The following is a 24,145-nucleotide window of genomic DNA, read 5'->3' as shown; positions in this document are numbered from 1 at the left end:
CTTTGCATTTGTTAGGTGTGAAAAAGGACAGTGCTAAAGTCCAGAAAAACACTTCATGCTTCCTTCAAATTCAGCACTGAATCTAAATAACACACTTTTCAAGGATCCTACACAATTAAAAGGACAGTGAGGTTGTGACATACTAACAAAATATACAGTCAAAGCCCATTCATTAACTTCATGCTCTTTGAAGAATGGGAGAACAAAGAACATGTTGCTACTGGAATGCTTCATTAGCAAAACTTCTCAAATTTACTACTCTCCATCTGCAAAGTTCCTACCTGTTGCCTGATTTAACAACTGTGGTAGCTTAAGAAACTGATAAAGGCAAAGAAATAGACTGAATAAATGGACAGGGAGCTGGTGATTTCCCTTCCATCTTTTCCATTCCAACACCCTGCCAAGTGCTATATCTGGGACTCATATGTATTCTGACCTTCAAATATTGATGCAATCCTTTCCTTTCCAAAGCACTTGGACATGTTGCAAGGTCTGGATAGATCTTTGGGAGTAGACTTCAAACACCTTGAAGCCTCTCCTTAGCTTGCATACTGAGAAATCAAAGCAAGGCAAACGGCCAGCCCTGTTAAAAAAACATCTAAAACCTCAAATCCAAAGACTGACATACTTCATGTTTAGCTGCCCAAGATCAACATCTTGACTAATCTACAAAAATATTGACTAATTCACTTTGCTATCTCAGGAGAAGCAGATACCAGTTTTTACTGCTGAAGTGATTTAGATGCCTAAAATTCTGCCAATTAATCTACCCACTGTGCAAGTCGGGCCTTACACGGTGGGAAGGAATTATGTTAACACACAGACACCCCTCCCTTGCGAGCTTTCTACTGGCTCTCTTTGGTGGTCCATGGTCAGACTTGGTATGTGAACTTTTGAGAGTCTGATTACTTAACACATAAGTCTGTCCATGTATAATGAGTCTTTCCAATATCATGAGTTTGTGAGATTTGTGATGGATGCAAAGACAATAAGGACAGTTTGGGATGAGTTTTGCAGCGATGTCCTTTCATATACATGGAGCAAGAACTTCTCCTATTAATATAAACAGTATATTGAAATTCTAGTTTAAAATTTTTTAAAATGAGTTCATAAACAGCCTAAAAGACTGAGGATACAAAAAATACTTGAGAACACAAGACAGCTCCTGGAAGTCTTAGTTGCTTTTGGGAGACAAAAGAGAAAATTCAAGGAAGTAAACATCAAAATCAATTAATTTCTGAATATTAAAATAGCAAAGATGGAGATATTATATCTAATGGCTTGATGCTACTTTTTGTTCATAAAAATAAAGACTAGCTATGTGAAATGAATAAATGTTCTGCAGCTTTCTATAAGAAAAAGTTGGAGTATTTCACAAAGCTACACCACTGTTATTTTTCACTTTTATGTTTATAACAGCGATTGTAGTATAGATTGAATTTAGAGAACATGATAACAAAAACCCCTCATCCTACAAGTAAAGCAAAGTTAAGAAACTGAAATGCTGACATATGATACAATAGTGAAAATAACAGTTCAGCAGCCCAGTCCATGTCTTTATCACTTGAACACTTTTAGTGCTGGCCCCTTTGGAGAGATAGCAATTCTTTCTGCTAGCAGGTAGCAGAGTTTGCTTTTCTGTTTAAGTCAGGATAATCACTGTTTGCTTCTAGATGATAAGAGGTTTACTAAAAAGTAGAAATTCAAAAATGGAAGGTAAAACTTGCATTGTCCAATTTTAACAGACTACACAGTTAAAAAAACCCCACCAAACCACAAAACACAAGCAAAGCACGAAGGCATTAATTAGAGACCTCAAAAAAGGTATGTTGCATAGCTCTAGAAACTATACTGAAGGAACAGTTGCCAGACCAGTTTCTCTATCAATATCAATTGAGCATAATTTCAGTGGATTCAGGCCAGCTTCTGTTCTGCTTATGGGAACACAAACTGTATGGTGTCATGGACTTCTTGCCTTGGACATCTGAGACAGCAATGTGCATAACACTATGATTATGATACTATTATATATGCTATTTATGTAAGTATTTTTTTTTCCTTTGTCTCCTCTTAGTAAGTGTCCTGGCTTAATTGTGTAAGATTTAAAATAACAGATTTTTTCCTAGAGTGAGTGTTCTTCCATTTCTGCCCTTTGCCCACAGTGTTGCCCAGTCAGCACTGGTTTTGTATTTGGAGGTGAGAGGAAGATGAGCAGACCAGCATCAAGAATTCCAGGTATTGGGTCTGGTTCTGCTTTTCCAGAGTGAAGCTGTGTGGGACAGAAGGAGTATCTCTCCTCATACAATGACAGCTACGGCAGAGACATGGCCGCTAAATTAACATGGTGCCTGCCAAAGGCCCAGCATCCCACAGCCCTGGAAGCCCTTGAAACTACTGTAACACACATGGAAAATGAAAGTGTGTGCAAAAGGCATGAGCTGATATTGTATGTCTTCTCTTTGGATTTTTTTTTTTAATATTTGAGTCAATTTTTTGGCTGAAAATAACCTTTTTAGATGATTAGGGGTTAAATTCTACAGCTGCCTGATGTTGCAAACATTCACACAGCAGGTTAATGATAGTGAAAAATCATTGTGGTAAACTGTGGTAAATCTGTAAGAAAAACAAACAAACAAACAAAAAAGCAGTACAGTTCACTGTACCTTTGGTTCTTTTATCTGCCTCTGCCATGTCTGATGTGGTACAGAGCTATGTCCCTGGCAGTATCCAAGTCTGGTTTTGGATTTTATATTTTAATGTCAATGCTATGCTTTTAATAAGTAAAAAAAAAACCCAGTTAGATCTACTATCAGCTAAATTCATGACTCAACAGGAAAAAAACTGCACACAATTTTGATGCAGCACTGGCCTTATCGACTGGAGAAAGTGCTGCTCAAAAAGCCTTGCTCCATTCATGGTGCACTGCACAACAGAACAAGTGATGCTGCTAGTTCTTATCAGTCATACAGTTCCCTTGAGTTCTCTCAAAGGAAATGAAAAACACAGATTTCAATACTGGGGAAGGGAAGACAAATTTACATTTTATGAGATTTTATTACTTTGACTATATCTACCCGTTTTTATTGAAATATTTTCCATACCCCTTTTCAGGAACCTTTCAAAATTAATGAAATGGGGATTTTTACTGATTTTACTGATTGCTTTTCCCTTTAAAACTTCAGCACAGTAGAGCTATTAATGTCTTTATCCTTTGATATTGGTTGGCTGTCTTCCCTTACCAATATACAGGTATTTACATTTCAGCCTATCTTCTAATTAAAAGTTCACCCTATAGATTTGATCTGCAGCTGGATTAATTGCCTTAATGTCACCACTGAATTTATTTTCTTTTACTTTATTACTGAATATAACTCTTTCTCCATGTGTTGCACCACTAGATACAGCCCTCATTTTGTGTTACTTGTAAATAGAAGTACCCCAAAAAATACATCTTCCTTCCATGATACCTTTGGGTGACTAATAACGTATTCTGCTTCTAGTCACAGGGAATACAATTCCAAGCCAAAGAGGTCTCTACAAGTTTTAGATTCGAAGTCTATCTTTCTCCTAATAAAAGAGATGCACTAAAATAAATTAAGCTATTAGCAAGCAAGAAGGACTATGTATCCTACTGAGATGTTATTCTACCTGCTCCCTTAAAGCCTATCCTTGGTTCAGGAAGTGTCATCTTGGACCTTCGCAGATGGAAACTTCTGCAACTTCCTCCAGCCACTGAAGAAAACTCCAAACAATTCAACACCTTTTGAAAATAACCCCTCACAAGACTTTGAGGAGCCTTATCCTGCACTGGATTTTACTGCATTCTCAAAAAATTACCTCCCTTATTTTGACAGATGTACCCTGAACTAAATAGGACTATCGTGGCACTTTTTCAAGTTCCCTGAGGCCCAGACTGAGCTAACATTTTGGATAACATGTGTACACATGTCCAAGAAGGAGCAAGGCATGTGCTTGCAGAATTGCACATGGTCTGCCTTGGCAGCACAGCGTGAAATCTTGGAAAAGTTGGACATATCTCCTCAGCCCTGGCATCCAACTTGCACAGCCATGCTCACCCAGAAGAGCAGCTTCTGTCTCATTAACCTTGATAGCTCTGTAGGAATTACTGTTTTGTACAGTGCAGACACATTTCAAGATATCTTTGGCGTTTTAGGCACAAAGTGACTCTGTCGAAGGTGGAGAAAAAAATAAAAAAAAAAAAAAAGCACTTCCCTGCCTCAGAATCCTCTTTCTTCAACATATATTTATGTGAGATGTTGCAAAGGAACAAAATCTACTTGCTATTAATAGCTGAGCTAATTCATTTAGCTATTTTGTCACTTCAGGCTAGTGGTGGAAGACCATATTTTCAGACATTTATTCAATTTCCACAATTCCCCATCCAAAACCATTGCCCTGGGACATTTGCGACTCATTATTTTTGCTTCATTTTTTTCTTGCTTCTGCTTTTTACCAAGTGTAGTTCCATTTCTTGGGAGCTGAGCATATTGCACTGATGTCTTAAGCTTAGCTTGCTTAAGACATGAGCTGGTACAAAGAAACAACACAGAGTTGATCAATTCTGGAGTTTCCTAGGCCTGGCAATACTGGGAACGCAGCCTGATAGTCTCAGCTAACCCTGTAACTATGTTGGGTACATATTCCTCTTTTCCAGACTTGTAAATGATGGCAAATGGTTCCTACCTGCCTTCAGCTGTTTATAAATTTCCTCCTGAGTGTCCCACCTGTCAGCTACAGGGTTCATGTGAGTGTTGCCAAATCCCTTTCAATAAAAATGGATGGGGTTAGCCTGTGTACTCTATTTACACTAACCTGGCTGAGTGTGACTGATCCAAAATGGAAAGCACTCTGACACAAATATATGGATACAGAGCTGGGAGCACACTGGTGCAGATGGCATCTGCCCCAACACTGTTGCATGCAGAAGATGCCACCTTGTACGACAAGAAAAAGGGTACAACCCTACTTCATCATTTCCAGAAACAACAGCAACTTAATGCAACTAAGGAGGCACAGGATCCATCTAGGAATTACCTGTTAAACTTTTTGAAATAAAGCTGAAAATGTGGACCAGTCTGACCTGTCCGATGTTCAGACAAAAAATGAAAACAAGGAGACATTCCTTAATCAGGGCTCAAAATTCCCAAGTGAACTATGAAAACTTACACAAAACTTCCACAGCTAAGACATTATATCCTAGTTTTGTACTTATACTGCATGAAATTCTGATATACTCAAAGTGGAAAGAGCTAAAAAAGAGGTTCCAAGAAGAGACTTGATGGAAAAAAAAATCCTTATTGAAAATAGAGTGATCTGGAAGTTAATTTTTGATCTGGAAGTTGATTTTATTAATTCCATAAATCAGCATGAAAGTTGTAGCTTACAGTAAAAAAACCCCACCCACAAATCATTTGAAATCATCATAAGCCAAAGCAGAAAATTAAACAGTAGCAAGAATACCAATAGTACCAAAGATAATTATTCACAGAACAGGACAGCCTTACAGACTACCAAAAATAGAGAGATTAGAAAGACCATCAGTAACAAACAGAATCTTGGCTAAAGTGTTCTGAAAATAAACATGGATATACTTTAGGCTGAACTGTTTTGCATTTATGATTAATACAATTTCTTAACATTGGAAATGCCATTAATAAATGATTCGCTCCCTTATTTCAATATCTGCCAGGTAAAAAAACCACCTCCCCCTGTAACTGCCGCTTTCCTACACTTAGCTGTGCTGCTCTTCCAGGCAAGGATATATTCAGCCGTCTCCTAAGGTTGTCCGGACCACTCTATTGAATTAGAAAGAAGGATTCAGCAAAGACCGGAAACAAAACTATCTGTTTTTACCATTAAAAAACCCCTAAACCCTTAAAACAATCCCAAATAACTAAAGAAAAAAGAAAAGAAGAAAATGGAGAAAAACATTCCCCCACTTGTGTATTGATCTTTTCTAAGAGGCAATATTGAGAGCAGCTGCAGAATCGTATTAGTTTGCTAGTGCTTCCTGATTAAAGGGGAATTACTGTTTCTCATACAAACAGGTAATAGGGAATGGTTCAGCACATTACAAGCTTGAATGAATTTAAACAAGACAAATACATATATTACCTCAGGGTAAGTCATGCTTCCTGCATCCCTCTTAGCTTATTACAGCTAATATTTTGAGTCCTCTGCAGTATGTTGTGCATTAGTCCACTAATAAGAAATGGAGGGTATAGCTATACCCTGGCCTGGGTGCTCAGAAATGGTGTTTAACTTGAGCATCAGATTATGCAAAATTGGACTAATGTCTGAAAAAGCACTTTAATACCAGTAAATGCCTTGCAATTACTGCTGATATCACTGATGTCATCATTCACAGAACCACCAAACCCCACCATTATGGCACAAAACAGCTGGAAAAGGTTTCCTTTATCAAGTACAAATCCTGCTTTTACAGAAAAACAAACCCTAAAATACTGTGCACAAACTGTTCAAATACTGTCCTACAGTAAGTTCCATTTTGGCATTTCCCAGCTGTTGGAAGGCCACTCAGAGCACCCACTTCTCAAATAGGTAGATTCATTCTTCTAGCTGAGCACGGCTGAAGCTGACTTAATTGGCTTTTACCCCAGCACAGTTCCTCTGTGTAAATTGCTCTTTTCCGTTGTACATTGATTCTCATGGCAGATTTAGAGAGAAAACACAACTTCACCCACCCATTTCCGTTTTGCTAAATAAACAAGCCAATCTTAGTTAACAAAGAAAATGTCAGAGTCAGTCCTTCAGGAAGCAGATCCCTGCTGTGCTGGTGAGCCACGTTACAGACAAGGCTTCTAGATCAATAGAACATGGAAGTGCTGAAAACTTCCCACCTGATACCCAGGCTTCTTATATTTTTTTCATGATTGTAACAAACATCTCAGAATAAGGATGGCAACCTCTAGAGCTTTTCCCAAGGACCACTGTTTGTTCTCTGCAGAAAGTAAATACTTTGTTATGTTATTTGGTTATCAGTGGCTTCCTGACAGAAAGTCAGTTTAATGCATATTTATCTATCTATCTATCTATCTATCTATCTATCTATCTATCTATCTATCTATCTATCTATCTATCTATAGCTGTTTTCTCCAAAGCTCTGTGACTTTCTGCTATACTGCTTGTAACTATTTAGGATGATCCAGGTAGGGAAAAGCAGCGGATCAAGATGATCCAAGATGATGATACTTATGATGTTTATGATTAAACAGCTTTTAGCACTAAAAATATCACATCCATACAGCTTTCAGAGACAGTTTGGACTGATCAAAACCTATAAACACTTCAGAAATTTTTTTGACAATGATGAATGATTTAAGTTTCCTATACACACTCTTTCTAGAAAGAGAGGTACTCAGATCAAATGAGAGAATCAAGTGAGATCATCTGGGAGTGTATTATGGTCTGGGATTTGTGATCAAGTTCCTAAGTGTTATCTGTGTTGGGACAATTGACTGCACCTTCTGAAGCAAATTGAGAGGATTTTGCTTAGACTGCAATGCGAAAGGGCTGTATCAAATTGCACTGCCAAGCATTTTTCAGGGACAAACAGGACTCTATTACATGGACGCCAGGCACCAGAAAGTTTCAGCTGGAGCATAGGCCTGACTTCTCAGAAGTAATAGGGATGAAAAGGTTGCCAGTGAGTGAGCAGAAAGTCTTTGGGGGGGGGGGGGCAAAGTCATAATTAGATCTTTTTACAGATGTTTGCTAATTTGTTATTAAAGAACTTCAGAGATGGAGATGTATCAGCCACCCCAAACAGTCTATTTTCATGGTTCACTCTTCTTTCTGCAGCTGCATTATTTCCCTAATGTCTCATCTTAAGCTTTTTTGGTGCTCTTTAAGACTGTTCATTCTAATTCACAATGAATAGAGGAAAACAATACAGCAAACTGAAATATTTAAAGACTAACACTACAGTAAAATTACAGAAAGTAATGAAAAAGAGGAATGCAGCTAAACAGGCAAGCAGGGATGTTTTGCAAAGGTAAACCTTTTGAAAAAAGTCTGCAAGTGTCAGAAATGAGACCTTAAAGAAAATTACTGTGTATGAACTGGGACAGATGAAGCTCATTACTGCCTGTGGCCTACATGCCATAAAATGAAACCTTTTTGGTGTGTCCCTGTAATTAGCACAAAAGTACTATTATTGTAATTAACTGAATCCCCTAGTACCTACTGCAATGTTCATGGCTTTAAGCAGGTTAATGTGAAAATTAATTTGTGCTAATTTACACAAGATCAGTGACACCCAAAACAATCTGGCTGCAGCAGCAATTTGTGAAATAATAGTGTTTTCCTGTTGGCTTGCACAAGGCACTGAAGCTTCAAGAATGTCACATAAACCCATCTTAGCTTTCACTTGTGATAAAACTATTGTGATAATTTTCTATCTTCTTGGGATAAATGTATTGTGAGACTCACTTCTAAGTGGATAAGTGATGTACTAGATCTTGACATATAAATTAACAGGATAAAAGGATTTGGGCAGTTTCTTTAGCGTGATCAAGGGGCTGGCTGCTCTCAGAACAGACTTGTTCTCCAGGGTGAGTTACCTTTTCATCTCGTTTGACTTCCAGGGCAAAGCATATTGCTGCATGCACACAAGAAAGAAGATAAAATTCTTTTGTGGAGAAAACCTTTAGTCCAAGAGACTGCAGGATAATTCAGAGGGACTTGAATTCTTCTCAACTTAGTCCTGGGCAAGATAGAAAAATAATAAGAAACAACTACCTGGAGGACTGAGAGAGAACATAGTTGAAGTCAAGCCAAATCGGAGAGTGGTTCAGTGTTAAGGGACAGAAGAGAGAAGATACCTTGTTTTTGTGCTTGTTGCTTTTTATTCTTCCACTAAAATAAAACATCTTGCACTGGACAGACAATTTCTGTTCCCTGTTAGCTTTAGGCTGGAGAAACACTGTCATCACCTGTCAGTGCAATAGAGAAAATTAAGCCTCACAGCTTGAACTAAACTGTCTTGTAGCTGTGACTCTTGTTGCACTTTCTGGACAGTGACTGACTATGCTAGGAGTGGCTAATTAGGGCTTTCTTGCTCTCTTTTCTGCAGTTGGTGTCAAATGAACTTTTGCACCTTGCCTTCCTTCAAAGGGATGCAGTTCCATATGAGTGGTTGTTCTGAGCACCCAGAACCATCACCCCTTCAGCTCAAGGCTGCTGTCTTTGGTCATCCTCCTGCAGACATGTTCTGGTCATCCTCCTGCAGACACATGCCACCACGATAACGTGAGGGCAACAGTGGAAAACCTCACAATCTCAGAACATTCCTGGACCCCTTCTTGTTTTCTGGTCTCACCCACGACCTTGAGGTGGGCAGATGACAGGGCAAATCATAAAGGTCTAGTTCAGCCTGTTGGGGTTATTCTCCTAGGAACCCTAAGAAGAGGCTTACCCACAGCTCCATTCAGGGCCACCATCTTACAGAAAACCTTCTCTCCCACTGAATGCAGAAGAGCCTGGTGGACAAAATTTCCTTGCCCTTGCCAGTAACAGCAGGGTTCTGAGGCCTTTCTGTCCTGTCTGCTCAGCAGAAAAAATCAGAGCCGAGATGTTCCCTCTTTTGACCCTTTCTGCTGCACCCTTAGTATACAATGTCATAAAACTTCATTTAATGGTAATTAAATGAATTAATGATAATACTAAATTATGTGTCTCCCCCCCACCCCATCAGTTCCTATCTGTTGGTGGGACAAGAGTTAAAGTTCAGCTCTGTTTTTAAGGACCATAACAGTGGGCTCAGTCAGCTCTGACAAGGAGATGGACACAAGTGAACAGAGGTTTCCTTCACAGCTTTCCCAGCTCTTGCATAGCAAGGAAGGCAGCAAAGCTTCAGATTTTCCAGTCCTTCCACCCCCTTTTCTGCTCCCTGGGCCCATCTATAACCTCACCAAAAGCTGAGCATCCTCTCTGCACCTACTACAACCCTCAGTACACAGGGACTGGTGAGCAACAGTTCTTCTCCACTTGCAAGCTGCGCAGCATATGTCGGTGTGCCCTTGCCTCATTCTTTGCCTGACAGAGTGGTAAATCTCCACATTTCTTTCCTTTCAGTCTTCTGCCTCACCTCTCCACCACTCCTCATAAATTACCTGTAAAACAGTTTTTAAAGCCTGCTTTCTCCTCCTTCTCTTCAGCATGACTTCTGTTTGTTTTCCCAAGCCCTCAGTGTCCTACCCCCTGCAGATCTGGCAGGATCATGAACTGTTTAAGAATCATGTAAATTTAATTCTCCTTTTTATATATTAATATTTTTTTAAAATTTGTTTCCCTAACTTCTGCCAGGCATCGAGCTTGTTTGTTCCAAGTTGTGTCCATTCTTACATTAGATATCCATCTGAAGAGTGGTCCATGATGATTTTAGGTGCATTTTCCTATCATTATTTAAATTTTCCTTTTCACAAGGTCTCTTAGTTGAAAATCAAGTGAGGACAAGCTAAGCTGGGAGAGAAAACAATAAAGTGAATACAGGGTAGTGAAAGTACCTCTTTTTTTTTCTCTAAAATGTGATGCTGAGCTCTCTGGAATATAAGTGAATCACAGTGGTTTATATAATTCAATTTTTTAATACTATTGAAAAAGGAATTGTAAATGTGTAAAACTGGAAAGGACAAAAATAAAGTTTTGTTATTTCCTTAAAGGTAAACAGAAAACTGAGATTATCTTGCAATTTCAAGCTTAGAAGACATATATGAAGAAGTCTTAATGACACTGCAAATACAGCTTTAAAATCTTTTATAGTCAACTTTCAATGGAGCATAATAGTTCTGTTCATTACAAAAAAATATGTGTCTTTGAAATTATGGGCCTTGTTTGACTTTCATGTGTTATCAGCTCTCAGTGTAACTGAAGCATTTAAATTGATTGTAATGAGACATTTGCAGACACTATGACTGCAGCAAGCCATTCCTGTTTGGAGATGGCTGGCACAGGAGGCCTCTAAAAGCATCCCGACAGGGAGCAAGTATCATGCACTGACAAAGGGAAACAAAAATCAGCTTTGGAGAGGTCTGCCATGCAGCTGGCATTGCTGTGCAGGACGTGCCAAGTGGCTGCTCTGAAGGCAAAGGAGGGAAGCACCCTTCAAAGGGTGGAAACAGATGCTGAGGGAAGTGCTGGTTAAATGCACATCTGTTTTCAAATATACACATGTGAATTTCTGCCAGATGCTAAAACAGAAAGAATTAAACTCTAGTTGAAAACAAAACAAAACTGAATTAAAGCAGAATTCTCAAAGCAATAATAATAAAAATAGTAACAATAAGAACTTACATCTCTTTCTGATACCAGGATGCTGAAGGTGAGTCTATTCTGAGAACTGTAAGACTTCTTATCTTGTGACTTCTACCTCAGCTTCTTCATCTTCAAAAGCCTCTCTCACTCCTGTCAACCTTTTCTACTTTCTGCTACAGTTTAAATACAATTCAGTGATGGACCTATATCAGAGACTCTATTTCTCTTTTCTCCCCTCATCTTTCTCCATTTCTTTGCTATCTAATTATGCCAACAAAGTGGAATAGCCTCTCACAATTACCCTGTTTTCATGAAGCTTGTAAGAATTTCATAGCTCTAAGACTGTTGTCAAAGCTTGTTCATGTATATACACATCTTTTTGTTTATTCATTTCTAGTGCTTGCGTAACCTAAATTTCTAAGGCAAGTAACCTGAAAAAAGGATTATGAAATACTCTGAAGAGAAACCATTGCAAATGTGACAGCTGCTAAGAATCACTATGACTTTCCTAGTCCTCCTTCCTCTAGAGGTTACTATTGTTGCTGGCTGAGGAAACAGCTGTAGCGTGCTCAAGAAGGGCAGAAAAGGCCTGGAGAAGACAGATTTGCCCTTTGGCAGTTTGATGTCTTGCTGGAAAGCTTGTCAACCTTATTTACATTTTAATTTGCATGCCAGCCTCTACAAGGTTTTATATTCATATTCTGCTTTAAAGTATCTCCTTGACTATAATCACAATGACCTTTACATGTCTTTCCCCATTACCCTCTGGGCTGCAATCCCTGCTCACTGGGCTATCCAGGGACTAGCAGCAAGAAATGTCAGGCTAAGCATGACATTTATCCAAACAGTTGGCTGCTTGTAAGCTAGACTTTTCTTACTTTTTAAAAAAAAATATTATTTCCTGTTAAAGAGCAGTGTAGGCAATGGTCACATCCTGCTAAAGGAGAGTGGTGAGGGAAAATCCCTTTCCTGTAAGACTGGAGCAAAACTGGCAATGTGCATCACCTGACAGTGGCTATCCTTGGGAGCAAAGAAGGCAGGAGGGATGAAATTGGGCAGTGACTGATTACTATTGACATTATTTTTACCATCAGACTGACAACAGAACTTGGCAGGATTATGCTCCTGGCTAGTTAAGAGAAGCACTGCCATAAACATGCCCTGCCCCAAATAAATCAGAGCACAGGCACAGAAGTATTGTGCATGCATTAGCCCCCAGCCTGTCAAGCTGCTACACAAATGCATGGTTTTTCTTACATTCAAAATAATGCCAGTTGAAAACATTCACGGATTATTCAAGGTTTTATGAGCACTCTGTAGCACCTTTCATTACAGAAAAGACTTTACTGAATATATTTTAATCAAGCAAAGCTTTCAAAGCTGCTGAAGTATCCCTGCCATAGAGAGTGGTGGTTTTGTTGTTACAGGCTAATCCTGACTTTCTCATGAATTCACCACTTCAGGATTCACCACCAAATACAGAAGCATCCTACTCTCAGAGCTACAGAGAACACTTCTGGGGATATGGTTATCATAAATAATTTCAGATTCCATAACTTCTACATTTCTGATTAATCTTGATAAACATTACTTATAAAAAATTTTTTGTATCATGTGACTATGAACAGGCATTTTAAGAATGAGGCCAATTGGGTTGTACTGCTCAGGGTGAAATGAAATAACCATATCTTGGGTGAAGGAGGATGTTTGTTCCCTAGGTCAAATTGTGGAACAGTAACACTGGCTTTTTGTTATGTATCTGCTTTCTGGGACTATCCCTGAGTTTTATTTACTGTTCCACAGTATCACAAGGAACCCAATTTCCCTTTCTCTTGAGAATCTACTTGAATGCATCATCACAGAATCCCTAACTACATAAACAGCACCAAACCCAAGTTGGTGTTTGCTATTTTTTCCAAAGAAATAAATGGAACATCAGGGCAACATCTGAACTTTCACAGTTCAAGAGTTAATTTGAAGTGTTCCACTGTCAGTGTACAGCCTTATCAAAACAGTGGTGAAGAAGGTTAATACATTACATATTTGTGCGGACAAATGCAGACAGCAATATTTTCTTCAATTCAAGGCACATGAAAGTCCTGTCCAAGATAATTCTGAATTCTGCATCTCCTCAAACCTGTAGATGCAAACTGAAAGTATTGGCACTGGTCCTTTCTGTTGTGTAAGACAGTATGTGGCCACAACAAGAGAAAAAAAGCTATTTAGTTTTCATTTGTTTTTGACTGCTCTGATTGCTTGACCGGTCTACTTATCCCAGGCCATCACCCTATATCACATGGATCTGTCATTGCAAGCTGTGTCTGCTTTATCAGGGGTAGAGGTAATTTTCTTCATGGTGGCTGGTGTGGGACTATGGTTTGAATTCTGGTCAGGAACAGCATTGATAATACAGATATGTTTTCATTATTGCTGATCAGGGCTTGCACAGAGTCAAGTCCTTTCCTTCTCACCTGACTCCATCACTGAGGAGGCTGGGGGTGCACAAGGAGTCAGCAGGGGACACAGCTGGGACAGCTGACCCACCTGACCTAAGGAATATCCCAGGCTACCTCACATCATACTCAGCATGTAAAGCTGGGGTAAGAAGGAGGAATAGGGGAAGTGAGTGAGCAGTTGTATTGGACTAATTTGCAGCTGGGGTTAAACCATGACACAACATCAAGGAATATGGATCCAAAATGGCATAATTGCTGATGGATGACACCATATCGACCATCAGTCTGTAATTTCAGAGCTGGAGCTTTCTGTCAACCTCTCTTAAGCTGGATCTGCCACAAATACCTGAGAGCACAGACTGGCCTGGCTACGTGATGGCTGAGACTGAGGACCTGGGAAAGAAATGGCCACACGGAATGCTGTGCTGATGTCCCTATTTTAAGCCTTGTCATTCTTCATCACAATTTCATGACACAGTTTTGAAGTCACCAGCATGGACAATGTCAAAAGAAATAAAAAATTCTGGAAGGGATGTGATAAGCAGCTTACAGCTGAAAAGAAACCAAACTTCTGAAGAGGCCCAGGATCAAAGGACACTGTAAATATGTCAGTTGGATGGTACTTCAGTCATGTTACAAGACTCACTGCAGCAAGTACAGGAGAACAAGTTCTGCAACAGATCAGAGCCAATTATCAAAGTAATCCCATTTGGCCATAAAAATATCTAGTCATTTAATACTGCTAAGCCTTGTTTGTAATCACAAAACTTAATGAGAACAACTTACACTGAAAGGAAAGAAGGGAAATCTCTGGAGTAGAAAGGCTGCTAAAGAGGACGCTGACAAATGCAAGCAAATTTGAGGTTTTAACTTCTTTTATATAGGCCATACCCTATTCATAGAGGATTTTTCTTTAATCATTCAACCCAATGCTGCAGCCAGCAACAAGATTATGCAAGCACACTTTTGCTTTCACACTCTGTGCCATGTAGGCAAGTCTCCCAATTAAGAAAAGGTTTCTTTTGTTTGCATGAGAGTCTGTTTAATTTCCGGCAGGCAGATTCAGAAATAATTACCATCTATACAGAAGGATGAATAGCAGTCAAACCCAGAATTCTCATTACCCGCCAGAATTTCAAAGTGAACTTCTAAGCAAGGATTTGGCAGGTCTGAACAAAAGGGAAAAGGTATTGGATGAAAGTAGTGGTGTCTAACTTAAATTCTGAACATCAAGAATGATATTTCATAATGTCCAGGACCTCAAATCTGGGAAGAGCCTGAGAGTAGTCTCAGAATTCTGAGAAGGATTTACATGCGTTTTGAGAAGTCTGGCTCCTCCTTGCCACATTTAAGGTATATTGGAGGTCTCAAACACTAGAGAATGGTTTGGTCAGGTGAGGACAGTAGTGCCATACATAAAGGATTTTAGCCAGTTTACATTCCTGATGGAGGGATGCAAAGAAGATGGTTCTCAGTGCTTCCCAGCAGTAGGACAAGAGGCACTGGGCACAAACCGAAATACAGAAAATTATGTTTAAACATTATAACAAACTTTTTTATTCTAAGCATGATTGGATAGAGGAACTCCGGTTTTCCAGAGTTGCAGAGATATTAAAAACTTGACTCTACATGACCCTGAGCAACCTGCCCTCGTTGACCCTTCTAGAGTGACTGCTGTTGGAACAGATCATCCAGTTACCTTCCAGCCTTTGCTATTCTGTGGGTTTGTGAAACAATAGCTCTAATTCTCTGTACCTATGCAAATGTAACATATAAGCAAAGCTCCTTCTCCTCTTATGCTTAGAAACACAGAGCTGGTAAAACCTACAGGCAGGATAATCTATGGTTAACAACTTCAGCCCTTTAGAATGCAAAGATGATTAGAATAAATAAAATATTACACTTAGCTGTATTAATGTCCCCTGGCTGGCATTATTCTCCCTGGTGACAGTGCTATTGAACAACTGGGTAGAGCAATATAAAGGTTTAATATCTGGTTACATTTAATATTGAACTCTGATACAGGCAGTGCCCATGATGGCTACAGGTCTGTCAGCATTTTCAAAGTTTTATAACAGCCATGAAAACTCATGGAGTATAGAAATGAGTCAACCAGTACTTATAATTGCTGGCATTTAGCACCAGAGATGATGACTAAGAATCTATATTTGAAATACCTGGAGTTGGTGGAGTCCAACTACAAATCCTAGGGAAAATCAACTAAGTACTATATTTTTCTGAATTAAATACACTCAAATGTGTGCAGCTTGTAGAACTTTTAGGTGAGTGCTTAAAGCCGTATTTATTCACACACACACCACAAACATAATTGGCTATCATACAAAATGAGTATTGTTTTGATTTGGTTTTCCCCTAATGCAGAATATTGCCATGTTTGGCATTCATCTTCCTACCCTTTCATCAGCAGATGTGGCTGGATTTCACATTTCAGAAATAACGTTTAGGGAATTCCCTGAGGCATAATCTTCACTGGCAGATGTCACGTATCTCATACACTCAAATACAGTTTGACAGCATGCAAGTGGTCTTTGCTTTCTGCATTAACCAACCTCCAAAAAAATTAGGTTGAAACAAAAATTCAGGGAGTTAGAGTCATAATGTCTGAAACGTGTCTCTGAGAAGGAGCTCACAACAAAACAGATGTCCCAAGATGATACATTAAATTTATTTTTATATGGCAGTTTATGTAATTCATCTGAAAGAGGATGGATCTTAAAAATCACTTGTTGACATAATTTACAATTATCCAAAAGAATCCTGATGTGTTTCACAGACTTCAGTACAAACTCCATATATCTATGGTATGCACCTCAAGGCTGTCAGTCACAGTTACACATGTGCTGCAAATAAATCAAAGGACAGAACAGTGGCTAAATTAAAATCATGCTTGACCTTCAGGCTGAGCAGATTAATTTAACTACAACTTTGTCTGAAAGACCTACAGATAGTTTGAGTCACAGTCAGCAGGAAACAGATCCAACAGAAGATGAAAGGCTGAGTCAGGTCTCACAGATGTTAACCCAAGTTTAATACACATATTAACTACCTTTGTGTTCTCAGGCTGGTCTTTGAGTTACAGGTTTTTAGTTATATGCAAATGGTGTAAGAAAGATCCCAGTCAGGCTCTGGATGTTTCCACATCAGTGCTTACACCTTTACAGTTTCCATTACCAAATTCAGTGACTGGCTTCAATATTTGCATTCAAGTTATTCCCTTGCATAAATGCAAGTATTTTTTTTTTTTTTTTTTTTCCCTGGGAAAACCAGCAGATTAAATATGTTTCTTCACTGAAAAGTCAACTTTTTAATCAAAATCCAATTTGCCAGTAGGGATACCATTTTTCAGCAAAATATTCTAACATTAATTCCTCCTGGCTCTCCTTTCTCCCTCCCACCCTCAAATGACAAGTTTTGGACAACTGAAGTTTTTCAGCTCTGTCTACCTATGTCTTTTTTTTGATCCCCCCCCCCCCCCCATATTTATCTATGTCTTCAACACATATTTATGTTTAGGGATACAAGCCTGAAAAAAAACAACGTATTTCTGGTATTCTGAACCTCATATTGATATAAAATATCGCTTATATTTTACCTTCATGTATACTTTAAAAATAACTAAACCAAAATTCAGCATAATCCAGGATCTCAGTATGGTAACCTAACACTGGGGAAAGGTATAAGGAGTAAAACAAAGAAGATAAAAGTGTTATTATTGTGTGATTCATAAGAAAACATACCAGCTAGTTGATTAATTTAAAATAAAACAAGTATTTGTAATTTTTCTTCTCATGTTTCAAATCTTAAAAACACCTCCTATGATAAATACAAATCGGTAATTCTTGAGGAAACATATTTTAAGATTTAGTTGACAGGTCTACAGACAACTTCTATAGACAAAGCTTGTTTCTTCTTCTATTAAAGAAGCATACCAAAAATAAACTGAAACAGAAAATTTCAGTCCATATTTTATATTAAGCATCTCAAACAATTGAGGAAAAATGTTGAATTTCAAGTCTTATGAATAGTGTAGGGCAAAAGCCGGACTAGTTAATGATTGGTATATAAACCTGAACTAAAATTTACAGATGCACTTCACAGTAATTCTACTAGAAATTTGCATAAAAAGTTGTAGTCCTTTCTGCTTGCTGTCTTCTAGAACTTGCCCTTTCTCTGCTTCAGACCCTACATTCAATACCTACACACCAAAATGAATTTAATAAAAACAAAGCAGAATTTATTTGCATCTCTGAAAAGATGGGAGAAAGCTGAAAACAAGTGTTTTCGTCTCAGGGGCCAGGTGCCAGTAGCAAGACACGAAAGAGTGAAAACCAAATAAAGAGATTTGAGTGCAAAATTGCAGCACGTTACCTTAAAAGGCCAATATGTAATCGCTGCCATAAAAATATCCAAGTTTCTCTATAAAGCTGTTTCAGGTATCTTCTACAACTAGACCAGGCTACTATTATAATTCAAAGATGATAAAATTTGAACAGAAGTAGAAGAAACCAAACATGAACGGCAAATGTTTAAACTGCATTCAGTATTGCAGAATACTATCTTTTATTTGAATAAGAACATTTTAGAATATCTACAGAAAATTTTATGGTTTTTAACTAACAAATTGCAAAGAAATGTGAAATGAAATTAATTCCACACCTAGAAAACCTGTTTTGAATGGAGGAGTCCTATTTTCCCCTCCTCTCAAACTTGTTCCTCTGTTGGATGGGTACATTTCAGTGAAGTATCTAACACTTGTGGTTGACCTCAAAGAGAAGAACTATAGACCACTACAGGTAACAGCTGAGTTTCACCTAAGACCTAATAATTCACCTAATCATTTTATTTTACATTTCTGGACGACAGCCCAACCCAAAGCCAGCAGCAGCACTGTCAGTGCACTGTCATTTTTTTATGGAATGTCTACAGAAACACCTAACTGAGGAGGGCAAGGATAGTCCATGGAACACTGAGAGCAGATAATGATTTTGCCTATTATCACTTCTCTAACTGAAATAATAAATTCCTTTCACAAGGAATATTTTGATAGGGAGGGTCAAAGATCTACTCCTATAAAAAAACTGAGATTAACAGTACTGTAGATAAATACAGAGAGAATAAAATACTATTTACATGAAAAAGTACTGTAATACTGTATTTATGTTTATACCTTCTTAAAACTTGTAAGTTGATTTTTTGAAAGAAAGCAGAGATTTTCTTTTGTGAGTAATATTTAATTACTTAGATACCACTAGTATTACTAGCTGCTGTGGATATTTTTTCCTACTTGGGGAACACAGTACTCAACGCAGCAAGAAATGCTTCTGAGAGTACAATTTCCTTAAAAGATAGAAATAATTAGCAATAGAAGGGAAAAAAAACCCCAAAACAAAAACTCCCCACAACAAAGTGCATAGTTTTGCCTGCCTGGCTTGCTCACCCGTTCAGTTTCAGCATGTGGCTGCACACAACACAGTTAAATCAGTTCTTTATTATTTTATAATGTTAAAGGTTATTACCACAACACACAAAAGGGATAATAGCGGGTTCTTAAATTAGCATTTGCTTAGCTCAAATGCCACTGCACTAATTCCTTTCCTTAGAATCTAGCACAACCAGTGTTGCAAATCATGCTTGCAGAGTGGTGGGCTTGGCTGTCTCCGGAACAGGACACATCTCCTCAGGGGAACAGGAATGGATTAGAAGGGACAGCCCATGTCTCACTCTGCCACTTGGCAGGTCCTTCAAACACAACACACTGACCACTGTGATGTAAAGATGACATTAACTCTCAGGATTTAAAAAACTCTTGTCAATCCAGATTACTCTCCTGCCTGGCTAAAATAATAGGAGATTTCTGCTAACACTACAAAAGTATTCTGGGAATGAGGACTCTATCTGCAGTTTTATCAGACTGACTTTTAAGTGAGCACATTGGGAATTCCCAAGTAGAAAGCTGTTGATGCCATAAGCATTTCCCTGTAGTACAAAATAAAATTTGTATTTATTATTAAGCTTTAGGCCACCAACCCCTCATTAGAACTTTGCACAGGACAGAAGAGAGTACACCACTGCTGTTCAGGCAACAAATGAATCTGCTGCAGAGGAGCATCACTCCTGTTGGCTTACTGCAAGTGGGATGACAAATGTTCTCCATCTTCAATTATTCCAGGCAGGACAAAAAACTGAGGACCAGAGAAGCTGCAGGTATTTCTCAGTGCTTTCAGCCTGTAATCTGAGGAGATCCTAGCAGCCACTTTCATCTGGGGCCACTTTCATAAGCGGGTCTCCCCAGATTTTTTTTTTTTTTTCTTCTGCATATGGTCATGATCCAAAAAGAAGAAAAGTGTTCACCTGGAGGAATGCACAGGGACTTCCAGTGCAGCTTTCTTGGGATATATATCCAAGTCCTGCCTGTAGGACTCAAAGCTGTAGGGCCTTTACCAGAGATGTGTGTCAAACCCTACACCTCTGTTTATGGGCAGCTTCTCCATTGTAGTGGGGAGACAGCTCTAGGAACCAGCACCCTGCTGACCATGCACACCCCCTGAAAACATGGAAAAATTCCACAAAAAGCTGACATGATCCTGAAAAGGAATCTTGATGAACACTTTTCATGTTTTTGGTCATCCAGACTACATTAAATGCCATTCAGAAAACAGACAATTTGTGTAAGTTTATTTTACTGTCATCTGTCTCCTACTGATTTCTGGTGCTGAATTCTCCAAAACCATCTCTACTACCCTGGAACACACCCTTTTCACCTGTGATGTTTCAAGGACTGAGAGACCTGTTTGTCCATCTGGCAGCAAGGAAGGTTATTTTATTTTATTTTACTTTTTCCCCCAGCAAAGAATACTTACGTTAATAGTTTTTTTTATTTTCTCTTTTTAAAAATAATAGCATAATGCATCCAAATGTCAAGACACCAGGAGCCACCAAACAAACCAAGCACTTGAATCCACAAACAAACTGAACTTAGCATTTGTGAGATGTATTTTGCTTACAAGTGAGCTTTTCATGGATTTAATAACTTGAATATCCCCTCCTGCTTGTAAAATCATATAGAACCTAACCAAAATCTCTTCTGCAGGATTAGACCTTTACATGTATTTCCCTCACAGCACAATGAGCAGACCAACATCAAAGGGCATGCTGTGTTTATGAACAAGCTCTCTCTCTGCTCCAGCTGCCAAATTTATTCCTGTAGTGCACTGAGTGTTTGATAGTCCTTTAAAATGGAGTTTCTCTCCCTAGTTTTCTGGATGTACAAAAACCTCTACTGCTTTCCACTGACACACTGTCATCCTTTCCTATGTTCTATCTCTTCCGTTCCCTAGTTGTATTGGCTATTCCCAACACTGAGGATACTCCATGGCTAACCTATCATTTCACCCATTTTTCCAGTGAAGGCCCTTTCCCTGAAAGCCCATCATCATTATCACCAGTGTCTGCACAGCTTTGTTTCACACCCTTCTTGAATACTGAATTCACACCTGAGAATTCCTAAAAATAGCAGTGCCACTTTATCAGTCTCTTCAATAAAGAGTAAGAGAATTAATATCTAGTTAACAGCTTTCAATTTTATGCGTTAGATGTTTCTGGGCTCAAGACTCAATATTATAAATGTTTTGCTTTGTTTGAAAGCATGGTTTGTGTACTGTGTGCTTGAAAGAGAAAAACAGAAGTGTATCAGAAGTGCATACAAACGTGTGAGTTTACACACCCCTGCTGCCATATCCAATCACTTTTTACACAAAGAGCACAGTCACACAACTACACAGTCAGACATTAGCTGTATTTACAGCAAACCAAAAAATAACTGTCCAAAAACTAATGCTGGCTCATCCAATAAACCATTTTGTCAAAAATGTTGACCACAAGCTGCCATGGGTCTTCACAGTAAACCTGAAGGTCGGTAAACAGGAGGTGTTTCAGACTAAAGGAAAAAGATAAAAAGATCAATTCCTGAACTCAGGACTTTTATCTAAGATATTTTTCCTGGGCATCTATATTTTATACGAAAGATAATGTGGGTTGGTTTCATCTGCAACAAAAAGGCAAAAACAGAGCAAGATTCCTCTTGGAGAGCAGATTTCTGCTACGGTCAGGAAGCCAACAGACTCTTGGAGCTGTGGTGCAGAGTGTTTCCAGCAGGATGTAGCACTAACAACAGGGATGGATGCTTCCTGGACCAGCCCTAAGGGCATTTATGATACAGCACTCCATGGAGAGCACTGCTGTTGCCCACTGCCAGGTGGGAGGCATGGATCATAGCACCAAACTAATACCCAGATAAAACATTTGTATCCTCCAGATTGAGATGTGAAATGCAATTCTTAGTCTCTGTTATTTTTCCTTCAGCATCCCTCCCAGGATATGACCACAAAGGAGCAGTAGGCACGCACCCAGGATAAAATGGGATTTTTGCCACATCCTCTGGCTATTTTCCTTGGTCTTATTTGGAGTGAACTTTGAAAAGCTGGTCTCATCTGTGCCCAAGCCTCCATACCACTGCCTGGAGACTGAACTAGTTGTCAGCTTTATTTACTGTGTAATAACAAATAGCGAGTCTGCATTTCTGGTTCCCACAAAAGCCCATATGCCCATATCATAACTTTCTCCTTTTAGGGTTGCTTTTCCTGTCCTAATTTATACTTCCTAAGTTACAGTACATACATTTACATGGTTAATGTTCATATTGCTGAGATTACACCATTGTGATGCATGCAATATAAATGCCTAGACAGATGGATGCAGTATCACAGATTTCTGAAAGGAGGAGAACTTGCAAAGCCAGAAGCTCACACTTCAAGAAACCCATTTGCTGGCACAGGGGTCACTGAAAATAGATCTGAATGCTTAAGAAGCAGTGCAATACTCTTAAATAAAGTAATGCTGACAAAGGTATACACTCTTTCCTAGAAATAGGCTCTAGTCTGTTAGGCTGCCAGGAAATAATTGTCACAAAAAAATTCTGCTCTTCTCAAATTTATGATTTATGAAGAGTAAGTGCAAATCTGCTAAGCAAAGGAAGTCAGTGGGAAAGGCCATTGCCAATAGCCTTTCTCTTTAAGTAAAAATTGATACTAAAATGAGATACCTTATTAACTAAACCAGGATCAGTCCTGCAGTTTGATGCTTCACATATAACTCATTGAACGAATTATTTCTAAGTGAGAAGTCACAATACAAGTCTAAATCACTACAGACTAAACAATTTGGAGTGATATCAGGTGAGAGGTCTCTGGAAGAGAGTGTCTCCCTCCATGTATTAATAATACAGCAATAACACAACAGGTGCCGTTCTGCCAAACTCTCTTGATACTTAGATACAATAAACTTGCTTCTCCAACCCACAGAGAATGGAAAAACAACCCCAAACCGGGTACAATGAGACAAAAGCAATGACTATAATACTACCGCTAATAAAAGTAAAATTGTTACTCGTGACCACTCCCTCTCCTAGGGAGACATAGAGGTATTATATGGCAATCTTAGTATTTCGGTTCCATAAATTCTGCTTTTCAATTCCTTTCTGATTAAAACAACAAAAAAAATTTGCAGGCTTACTGATTTTTAAAGGTTACTGGCACGATAATGTCAACATATTAATGGAGCTTGCTTGAAAAGCTACAGAGGTCAAAAAGAAGCCAGTGATAATTAGAGCAAAGAATCTAAAGCTGGTGAAATTCAAAAAGTCATGCAGACACTACAGGAAATATACCTTTCTCTGCATAGCTGTGCTATAGCATGTTCCTACAGTTTGTTTCAAAGTCTCCCTTTGCCTTTCATCTTACACATATTTCAGCACTGTTGTTATGCAAGATGGGGAATCATTCATTTTAATGTGATACTAAGCATATTACCACAAAACCAGAAAGAAGCTACTGATTTACTGAGTATCTAATTAAAAAGCTCTACAATTCAAATTCTTTGCAGCCCCTCACTGCACATAAAAGATTTAATGCTGCATCTGAAAAGCCACATGTACAAAAAGCAAAGCATTTGTAAATGTTTCTGATATTTGCTTATTCTTTTCCTTCCTCTTGTTACAAAAGCCACAGCCATCACTCTCTTTAAGTGCTAATAAAAGCAATTTAATGACAGGTAGATTTGCTGGTTCGTAGCTTCTTTGAACCCCCAACACACTCACTAAAGGAAAGTAACTTTAGCTAGGAAAGAGATCTTCGCAGCACGATGGTGAATAATTCATCATTGCATTTTTCTTTTCATCTCATTTTGTGCCAGTAACGTACACAACTGAAAATATTGCAAAATCTAAAAACAACCACAGACAAGGACTTCCAGCAGCAAAATACACATTAAACTAACAGGCAGGTTTCCCCAGCTTATATAATAACAGCTTTAGCTCG

At 38.6% G+C, this 24,145-nt stretch overlaps 1 protein-coding gene across 17 annotated transcripts in view; it reads right to left on the bottom strand.

Moving 5' to 3' along the window:
• Positions 1–24,145, bottom strand: part of DLG2 (discs large MAGUK scaffold protein 2) — a 988,724-nt gene that overhangs the window by 92,980 nt on the left and 871,599 nt on the right. The window lies entirely within an intron of this gene.

The sequence above is a fragment of the Molothrus aeneus genome, chromosome 2 (genome assembly GCF_037042795.1).
Source record: "Molothrus aeneus isolate 106 chromosome 2, BPBGC_Maene_1.0, whole genome shotgun sequence".
Classification (NCBI taxonomy): domain Eukaryota; kingdom Metazoa; phylum Chordata; class Aves; order Passeriformes; family Icteridae; genus Molothrus; species Molothrus aeneus.
The sequence above is the reverse complement of the archived record's forward strand: the minus strand, read 5'-3'. Positions and strand labels throughout refer to the sequence as shown.